The 10514-nt window shown below is 36.8% G+C and overlaps 2 pseudogenes; both read right to left on the bottom strand.

The window, feature by feature from the left end:
- Positions 1-6608: 6608 nt before the first annotated feature.
- LOC141582000 (little elongation complex subunit 2 pseudogene) lies at positions 6609-7431 on the bottom strand (annotated as a pseudogene).
- Positions 7432-9907: 2476 nt separating this feature from the next.
- On the bottom strand, positions 9908-10101 carry LOC101054496 (H/ACA ribonucleoprotein complex subunit 3 pseudogene; annotated as a pseudogene).
- Positions 10102-10514: the final 413 nt, after the last annotated feature.

The raw sequence follows: 10514 nt of genomic DNA, 5'->3' as shown, positions 1-10514 counted from the left end.
GTAAGCCATGTTTCCTATTATGGATATGTATAAATAAAAGATCAGATAAATTCAAAATTTCAGGAGTTTCTCCCCCCGCCGCCGAAATTGAAAGTATAAAGCTTTAGATATTAGGCCGAAGACAGAAAGAGCAAGTTTTGCAATAACAAATTTATGAGTACCAAAAACTTGTGCAGGTTTTAAAATGAGTCACAGACCCCAATCCAGGCTGAAGTGATAACTATAAAATATCAGCTTCTTTAAAACATTGTCCTTATATTGTAGAAAATAAAGGCTTCCCATAGTAAGGATGTTTATTTACGCACCTGGGCTGTGAGCAAACAAAGAACTCTTGTCTCCGTAGACATCAGAATAATGTATTTTATCTGAAGGCAAAAAGAACAGCCAAGTGTATTAATAAAAAATGCTAAGAAAAAGAAAATAAAATTCTGTGCTTAGTCATTCCGAGAATTGAAAGACTGAAAATAATTGGAAGCATTGAAGCTCAACATTCACTGTTTGGGAGAGACATACTTTTTTTTTTTTTTTTTTTTTTTTTTTCTGAGAACAGCAGTCCATGATTATTGAACATGACATCAACACTGGTGGTGTTCTTTGTGAAAGAAATGACCCATCATGGGCCATCAAGGGGGCAATGGCGGATTTAATGGGGCCATTTAGGCAGGGAACTTTCAGTCTTATTGCTGTTCATATCACATTGTGCAGTGGCTTCTCCTTTATATTCAGTCCGTTAACTAAAATAGAATTCAGAGAGGGAAAAAGAAGGAACCCGGAGGGACTGCTTGCTTCTACAAAACTCTAATAAATTTTTCAATAGCTGTTTAACACATACATATGAAACTCTTTAGGAGAGATATGTTTTTCAACTTTGAATAACACCTGTCTAACATGGTTTAAAAGAATGTCAAGAGAAAAGAAGATCAACTGATGGCAAAGACAGAAAGGATATACAAGGTACACGTTTATATTGCCAGCTCCTTCCGATCCAGGCCAAGACGTAAAGCAGGGTGCTGAGAGCAGTGTTGATGATGACAAGATTAGTGACCAGTGCCTTTCTTCTCCTCTGACAGCTTGTGGATGCAGGATAGATTTACGTGTCCCTGGAGGACAGGAAGGCATAAACCACACTTGGCATCAGCATCGTGAAGTGCCGACATCACCAGTTCAAATCATCTGACTGAGCCAGAAAATTAGAATCCAAAACTCGATTTCTTAGTACAATGCCATGCAAATGAGGAAATATGACAGATCTCAAATGTGTCTCTGAATATCGGCCCTCTCACCCTTTTTTTTTTTTTTTTTTTTTTCATTCTGATCGGGTATAGTCAAAGGGAGATAATATTGCAAGCCCATCCTGGGCAACTCGGGAAATGAAGGTTTGAATATTGGCCCTGAAGTTGTAGACTAAGTGGTAAGCAATGCTTCATTATAATAATAATAAGCTCCAATCACACGAAGGCAAAAACCAGTCCTAACCTCAAGATAACAGACGTATTTATGTGGTGGAATCATGCCATCTCCTGCTTGGCAGCATCAGAATGACAGCAAGCTGTGTTTGAGCTGTCAGATGCTCGGCCATCACTGTCAGTTCCACTTTTGACACTTCAGTTATGTCTGTATTTTGAGAAAGGGCAAAAGACTGTTGCTTCCCAAATCTATTTTCTGGTCCAGAGTTTCATTTTTTCATTGAAAATCTCATATATCAATATCTAGGAGAGAAATTACTCTGTGTTGAAGGAAGGGAAGGATTTCTGAAATATAATCAATTTATTTCAAGATCTATTGTGCTTTTACTTGGGATCATTACAATCTCTAAGGGGCACTTTTTAAAAAAAATTGGTTATTTATTTCATAAAATTAATCCATGATGCCATTTTCACCATTATTGCAATACATTTCAGCATTTCAGACTCAACAGCAGTTATATTAATGTTTTCAAATAGATAATCCATAAAAGCAGTATATTTTTATGTCTATAGTTTATATATTTATATATTTTTTTCATTTAGTTTTTGAGATAGTGACTCACTCTGTCACCCCAGCTGGAGTGTGGTGGTACGATCTCGGCTCACTGCAACCTCTGTCTCCCAGGTTCAAGCGATTCTTGTGCCTCAGCCTCCTGAGTAGCTGGGATTAGAGGCGCAGGCCACCATGCACAGGTAATTTTTGTAATTTTTAGTAGAGACAAGGATTTCGCCATGTTGGCCAGGCTGGTCTCAAACTTCTGACCTTAAGTGATACACCTACCTCAGCCTCCCAAGCTGGGATTAGAGGCATGAGCCACTGTGTCTGGCCAATGTCTATATTTTATATTTGATTCTTTGTTTCCAGTGTTGTGTACCTACGAAATTAGTAAAATCTGTGTTTATTTGTGGACTTAATATTTCAACCAATGAACTTTATTTTATGAAATAAAGTCAACTGAAATATGTTGTATAGTTTATATACATATAGATATATATTTAGTCTTATAAACTATGTTTAATTACTGAGTGATATTAATGGTAATATTTCTAACCAACAAAAACAAAAAAAAACTAACTACTTACTGAGAGTCTATTATGTGCCAGACACGGGATTAGAAAAATGGCATGCAAAATTAAAATTAATGTTCACACATTTAAAGTAACTTCTTGGAAGATAAACCTAAATTAAGAAATATCCTTACATCTCCTTTGAAATAGTTTCTTTTCACCTACGTTATTTAATAAGCATGGAGGTTAAAATTACCTTATTAGTTTAAGGGAGTGTGCGAAATGTAATAACTTCTCAGTGTTACCATTTTCAAATTTCTGTCCTTCACTTGAGCACAAAAAAATGTCCAGGCAGTTTCATAATCAAACTTTCTTCCCAACACGAAATTTAATCACGTTTCATAGAATAATGCCTTCCTTGCTTGCTATGAACGATGAAATCATGATTACTGCTTACTGGAAATTGTCTCATAGGGCTTTGGCCTCTGTGATATGAATATAAGTATTGTAAAATATTAATCCTAGCCTAAGGTTCTTTTTTTATTCTACCTGTGCAGTTTACATAAAAACAAAATATTCTGGCAAAAAATAAAAGGATGGGAATGATAGCTAGGGTTTTCTTAGATGAGGAAAGGTGGCAGGTTGCTATTGATAACTTGAGATGGCTATAATAAAATAACAGCAGAAAAAAAGTTAGGAGATTCATAATTGCTTGCCAAAAAGTGAATTAAGCCTCTAATTGTGGAAAATTCACAGTGTCTCAGGTACATCATCTTTTATTGGTGTCTATAATTGACCTCTTTGACCTTGCCTACAAACGTAGCTATTACTCCTCTACTGCTTCCCTCTCTAGGGGTGGCAGAAACTTTTGCCAGACTCCTCTGCTCTTCTGGCTTCAAAAGAAAGTTGGACATACAAGTTCTCTTATTTCATCCACTAAATGTATTTGGGCACCTATAGCTAATAGACTGGGGAGTGCTGATAGATAAGAGACCCGCAACATCCATCTAACGCTCTGCTTTTTTCTTTTTCTTTGGCATCCCAGGATGTTGAGATTCCTTCTGTGATACAAAATACATACATACATACATATATACACACACACACACGCATACACATAAATACTTGAATAAATTTTAAGATTGCTCTGTGGTGATTCTTTCAAATGTTATACTTTGAATCAGTCTATCAATTTCTCCACTGTTTTAAAAAGTTCATCTGAGATTGTAATAACTGATTAACTGCTATGGGGTGTTGTGAGGTCATTTCAGAGAAAAAAAGAAAAAAATGAGGGGAGTAGTAATGTTATAAAGTGGACCGCCTCTTGTTTATTATTTCACACCATTGTCTTATTACAAAAAAGCAGAGTAAGAGAAAAAAAGAAATATACAAATTCAACTTACATCCGATAGGGTATATTACTTGTCATACACCTCCAAGCAAGGTGATATCATAGTAAATCAGAGGATTTTACTTGCCATGTCATCCAACACTCCTTACTCTGAAGGTAAGAACAAAAGAAGCCCAGAGAACATAAATAGTTATTCTAATGTTATATATATCCTTCTGTCAAAACGTATTCTAGAACTTAGTTCTCCATTTTTTGACCTATCTCATTGGTAAACTTGTTACTATTTTGAGGTATTCCTGTATGCTCCTGGACAACCCCTGGCCTGATTTTTCCAGCAATGGCTTCCTCTCCAGTTTTTTTTTTTCTTTTTCTTTTTATCACTTAAGGAAATATAACCAGTGTAAAGAAAACTAGAAAGAAAGAAAAAAAAAAGAAATATAACTAGTGATGATAATGTGTACGTGCTAAATGTTTCCTTTATACTTTCAAGTAATTAAACACTGAGGTATTCATACTTTCTTTCATATGGAATATTAATAGTAATAAATAAAGGCATACCTTGGAGATATCGTGAGTTCACTTCCAGATCACCTCAAAAAAGTAAATATTGAACTAAAACAAGTCACACAATTTTTCTTCATTTCCAAGGACAAATGAAAGTTATGTTTATACAATATTGTACCCTGTTCTGTGTTCAACAGCACAACGTATTTAAAAAATGCATGCATCTTAATTTAAAAATACTTTATTGCTAAAATATGCTAATGATCTGCCAGGCATGGTGGCTCACGCCTGTAATCCCAGCACTCTGGGAGGCCGAGGTGGGCAGATCACAGGGTTAGGAGATCGAGGTCAACTGACCAACATGATGAAATCCTATCTTGATGAAAACTGCAAAAATTAGCCAGGTGTGGTGGCACACACCTGTAGTTCCAGCTACTTGGAAGGCTGAGGCAGGATAATGACTTGAACCCAGGAGGTGGAGTTTGCCGTGAACCTAGATTGTGCCACTGCACTCCAGCCTGGGTGACAGAGCAAGATTCCATCTTAAAGAAAAAAAAAAAAAAAAAAAAAACTGCTGATGATCACCCGAGCCTTCAGGGAGTCATAACCTTTTAGCTAGAGGAAAGTCTTTCCTCAAAGCTTATGGCTGTGTATAGATCAGGATGGTAATGGTAAAGGTTGTAGTGACTGTAGCAATTTCTTAAAAGATAAGAAAAATAAAATTTGCCTCATCAGTTGACTTTTCCTTTTTTGAGAGATTTCTCTGTAGCATGTGGTGCTATTTGATAGCATTTCACCCAAATTAAAACTTCTTTCAAAGTTGGCGTCAATCTTTTGAAATCTTTCTATGGCTTTCTTAACTAAGTTTTGTAATTTTTCTTTCTTTTTTTTTTATTGTACTTCAGGTTTGGGGTACATGTGCAGATCATGCAGGATTGTTGCTGCCTCCATCCCCCATCACCTACATCTGACATTTCTCCCCATGTAATCCCTCCCCAACATCCCCCCAACCCACCGTCCCTTCCTTGGCCCCCCTCCAACAGACCCCAGTGTGCGAGGCTCCCCTCCCTGTGTCCCTGTGTTCTTATTGTTCAACATCGCCTATGAAACAGAACATGTGGTGTTTGATTTTCTGTTCTTGTGTCAGTTTGCTGAGAATGATGGTTCCCAGATTCATCCATGTCCCTGCAAAGGACACAGACTCATTATTTTTTATGGCTGCATAGTATTCCATGGTGTATATGTGCCACATTTTCCCTGTCCAGTCTATCATTGATGGGCATTTGGGTTGGTTCCAGGTCTTTGCTATTGTAAACAGTGCCAGGGTGAACATACGTATGCATGTGTCTTTATAGTAGAACGATTTATAATCCTTTGGGTATATACCCAGTAATGAGACTGCTGGGCCAAATGGAATTTCTATTTCTAGGTCCTTAAGGAAGCACCACATTGTCTTCCATAACGTATTTACACTCCCACCAACAGTGTAAAAGTGTTCCTATTTCTCCACATCCTCTCCAGCATCTGTTGTCTCCAGATTTTTTAATGATCGCCATTCTAACTGGCATGAGGTGATAGCTCAATGTGGTTTTGATTTGTGTTTCTCTAATAATCAGTGATGATGAACAGTTTTTCATGTTTGTTGGCCTCATATATGTCTTCTGTTGAAAAGTATCTGTTCATGTCCTTTGACCACGTTTGGACGGGTTTGTTTGTTTTTTTTCTTGTGACTCTGTTTTAGTTCTTTGTATGTAATTTTTCAAAGGTATTAACTTTATTAATGTACAACATTCATCATTTTAAGAGTATATAAAAATAGTCAAAATGGGTCAGAAACAAGGTTTGCAATGCTAATAATTATCTCCAAAAGTGGCAATATTTAACGTTTTGAGTCAGTCTTAACAGACTGGCAATATAACTAACATAATACATAGTGATAAGTGTTGTTCTTGATAAAAAAGCAAATTATTTTCTATTTACAGTTTTTAGAAACAGTTTACTGTAAAAATATTTTTTCTTTATATATTTCCCTGCCATGATAATGTTAAAACACTTCAAGATCCTCTTTATACTTTAAAAGTGAAAAGCATAACTTTGCATTTTAGTTGAAACATTCTTTCACATAGCCAACACATTTTTTCAAGGCACTCTAATAACTCTTGAGGATATTACAAGAAAAATGTGCCTCTTGCCTACTAATCTTCTAGTCATATTTCCCCTCAAACTTTTCTAAAGTAAACATTGTTATAATTGTCCTTTTTTTTTTGAAATTTAATTTTTCATGGTACAGTCCTCAAGTTACTTTTATTTGGAGCCACTCCTTCAGTTTCAACTTGCCGAGCAGGCAAACAATTTGCTTTTGGTTTTTATAGAAACTGGATTCCTGTGGCTGTGTGTAGGCATTCTCTTTCCACCAACATTTTGTGTTGTGGTATCCAGCGATTTAGGTGAAAAAATACAAGTTATATTTCTCTTTCCACCAACCTTTTGTTGTGTTGTGGTATCCAGTGATTAAGGTGGAAAAAGACATCATGGTGATTCTTCCATGATGGATGTGATGTGGTAATAACAGGCTGGGATCTAATGTGACCCAGGGAACCGAAAGCCTGGAAAGTACACCAGAAAAGCCACAATATGTTTTATACAAATTGTATGTTGTCCTCATAACTTTTGTATCAGAGTCTTTATAGATCAAAAGTGAAGAATCTTCAGCTGCATGAGATAACAAGTAGGAACCTTCCTGCAAGCTACTTAATTTCTTTAGAATGCATTGGAAGATGTTAAATAAATTGGAAGTCTTGAGTGCTGAAAGCTTTTTTTTAATTCTTCTGAGGTAATTTCTTCCAGTAGAAAAATCTCTGAAGTAAATGCTTGTAGTTCAGAAGAGTCATGTCAAGCCATTTGGGGGGAAATATCCCGATTTTTGGTTCACTCCTGACCATCTTGGAGCTCATCTTCCTAGATTTCTGCTTCACTCTTGCTCACACTTCACAGCTGCCTGGCTGCAAAGGCTCCAACAGAGGCAGGATTTCTCCAGAATTTACTCAAATCATTGTCTGTGGCAGCTTTTGCCCAGGCCGCAGCCATGCACCACACAGCCATGCTCCACTCTACTGCTCACAGTGTCACACGCATCCGGGAAAGAGCATACTCAAGGGACGTGGCCCAAGTTATGTAATTTTCGTTGTCATTTCAATAATGGTCATAGCGTCTTCCCCAGAAAAAAATCATCTCTGGAGAAACCGCTGCTCTAGGTTATACATAGAAGCAGCTCCTAATCTGCTCCTAATCTACTCAACCACAAGGTTGTAGCAGTTGAGTCACATCCTCAGATTCCATTTCTAATTCTAGTTCTCTTGATATTTTTACCAGATCTGTAGTTACTTTCTCGGTTGAAGTCTTGAACCTCTCAAAAGTCAACCATGAGGGTTGGAATCCTGTTTTTCTAAGCTCCTGTTAATGTTGATATTTGTCCTTCTTACATGAATCACAAATGTTTTTTAAGTATCTAGGAGAATGAATCATCTCCAGAAGATGTCCAATTTATTTTGCAGATTTAAGTAATTTATCAGATCCATTAGAGGAATCACTGTGATCACTATTTATGGCAATTGTAGCCTTATAAAATATATTTCTTAAATAATTAGACCTGAAAATCAAATTATTTCTTGACCCATGGGCTGCAGAATCAATGCTGGTAGGAGACATGAAAACATTAGTCTCCTTGCACATCTCTGCCAAAGCTCTTGGTGACCAGGTGCATTGTAAATGAAAAGTAATCATTTGAAAAAATTCTTTTCTAAACACTAGGTCTCAGCCATGCTGTAAACAGATGTGTTGTCATTCAGGCTTTGTTGTTTCATGTACAGAGCACATGCAGAGTAGATTTAGTGTTGTTCTTAAGGGCCTAGGATTGTCAGAGCAGTAAACGAACATTGGCTTCAACTTAAAGTCATCAGCTGCATTGGCCCCTAAAAGGAGAGTTAGCCTTCTCACTGAAGTTTGAAGCCAGACAGTGATTTCTCCTCTCCAGTTATGAAGACCCTAGATGATGTTCTTCCAACAAAGGTGGTTTGTTCTGCATTGAAAAATCCATTGTTTAGTGTAGCCACTTTCATCAGTTACGTTAGCCAGGCCTTTGGGATGACTTGATATAGTTTCTCCATCAGCACATTTTTGCTTTGCTTGCAATTTTATGCTGTGGAGAAAGCTTTTTTCCTTAAATCGCATGAAGCGAACTTTTCTAGCTTCAACCTTTTCTCCTGCAGCTTCTTTGTCTCTTTCAGTCTTCACAGAATTGAAGAGATTTGATGACTTGCCCTGGATGAGGCTTTGCTTAAAGAAATGTTGTGGCTGGTTTGATCTCCTATCCAGTCCACTAAAACATTACATCAGCAATAAAGCTGTTGTGCCTTCTTATCATTTATGTGTTTATTGGAGTAGCACTTTTAATTTCCTTCAAGAAGTTTTCCTTTGCATTCATAATTTGGCTCATGGGACTTCCTCACTAAGCTTCATCTTTAGCTTCATCTTTTTTAGCTTTTGATCTAAAGTAAATGATGTGCAATTCTTCCTTTCACTTGAACTGTTAGACACCATTGTGATGTTATTAATTGGCCTAATTTCAATATAGTTTTGTGTCAGGAAATAGTGAGGGCCAAAGAGTAGGAGAAAGCTAAGAGAATAACTGGTTGGCAGAGTAGTCAGAACACACACTGTATTTATTGATTATGTTTGCCATCTTAATGTGGCTGTGGTTCATGGGGAACCCAAAAACATTTGCAATAGTAGAAAAAGATCACCGATCACAAATCAGTATAACACATGAAATAATAGTGAAAACGTTTTTTAAATTGGCAAGAATTACTAAATGACACAGAGACAGGAAATGTGTACACGCTGTTGAGAAAGTGATAGATTTTCTTGACATAGGGATTCTGCAGACCTTCAATTTGTAAAAAAAAAAAAAAAAAAAAAAAATGCAATATTTGCAAAGTTCAATAATTTTGAGTGTAATAAAATGAGGTTTGAGTGTACTAGGAAGAACTATTCAAGAAGAGAAAATGACCCTCCCTAAAAGTAGAGGTTGATTTAATGTAGCAAATACAGTGTGCTTCATCATAATGGTTGTTGAATTGACTACTAAAAGATTTTATAGATATATAAAAATTGTAATATGATGTAAGAGCCTTTGAAACATAATTTCAAGCTGCTAATAAAAACATTACATTAATTCTATAAACGTAATCATTAACATCTGAAAAGTAAAATATTTAATTTTAAGGCCCTAGATCCAACAGATTCATAGAAGTTTTCACTTTTTTTAAAAAAAAAAAAAAAACATTTTATCTTTAACAATCTCCCCGTGATTTAAAAATATGAGAAAAGTCAAACATGCTCCCTTTACGGGTGATGCCACCATGATATGCTCAGACGAGCATGATCAATCGCCATGATGACCCCGGATGCCACAGAGGATGGCTGGCCAAAACGCATCAGGGCTCACGGATTGAAGCGTTTGGTTATGGAGTCTCTGATGGGTACCGGGCAGCAGAAGAGACACCAGGTTAGCGGACTTTCAGAGGACAGGGCGCCGTTCCTGGTTCACGAGCACCTTGAAGCGTTTCTTGATGGTGATTCGGTGTCGGGAGTATTTGTCATCGGGGAGAACCGAGCAGGATGGGCTGAGCGGGCCTGTTGTCCCATCGGGTCAAATTCCTCCAGCGTTGAGCCCCGATCTCCCTCCTCGTTGAGGTAATACTGGAGAAACATGATCACTCTGAAGCCAGAGGTTCCAACTCGGTACGCAGCTCCGTCTGCCCGGCCGCCACGTGTTCGTCAATTTCCTTCCTCAGAAGTTTGCACTTTCATAATAAAAACTAAGGATATAATTTTAGTCCCTCCCTGAACTACAGATTTAAGATGATCTGTTCTTAGAAGAATATGATATAATGAAATGAGCATATTGAAAATATTCATATAAAATAAAGCAATGTTTAAACTCTAAAAGAATTTCTAGTTCTTTCTGAAAATCATAGCAACATTTCTATAATTTGCTACCTGAGGGAATGTTTGAAAATTTAAAAGGTCTTTTTTATTTTTGGTGGTGGTATTGCTGGGGTATATGTTATGTAGCATCTAGGAGTTGTTTCCTTTTTTTTTTTTTTTTTTTTTTTTTGGAAAGC

Source organism: Saimiri boliviensis, chromosome 18, assembly GCF_048565385.1.
Source record: "Saimiri boliviensis isolate mSaiBol1 chromosome 18, mSaiBol1.pri, whole genome shotgun sequence".
NCBI lineage: Eukaryota > Metazoa > Chordata > Mammalia > Primates > Cebidae > Saimiri > Saimiri boliviensis.
Note: the sequence above shows the minus strand (reverse complement) of the source record. Positions and strands in the feature narration are given on the sequence as shown.